The following is a 224-nucleotide window of genomic DNA, read 5'->3' on the forward strand; positions in this document are numbered from 1 at the left end:
TTAGCGGGAGTCTCTGTGGCAGTAAGAATCTTTCTCTTTTGTACACGTTCCAACAGCATAGATTTAAACTTTAGAATCCACGCTACGCTGCGCTGAAGCTTTATCCAAGAGGAGAAATGATTCATCAGTTGTCTAACTGAATTGTTACTGTGTTGGGTCTGTATTGAGTTGACCAATACTGACCTCTTGATCTCTGGATCATCTGCAGATATCATCATTTGATC

This window comes from Sinocyclocheilus grahami, unplaced genomic scaffold (assembly GCF_001515645.1).
Source record: "Sinocyclocheilus grahami isolate Dianchi unplaced genomic scaffold, SAMN03320097.WGS_v1.1 scaffold1286.1, whole genome shotgun sequence".
NCBI lineage: Eukaryota > Metazoa > Chordata > Actinopteri > Cypriniformes > Cyprinidae > Sinocyclocheilus > Sinocyclocheilus grahami.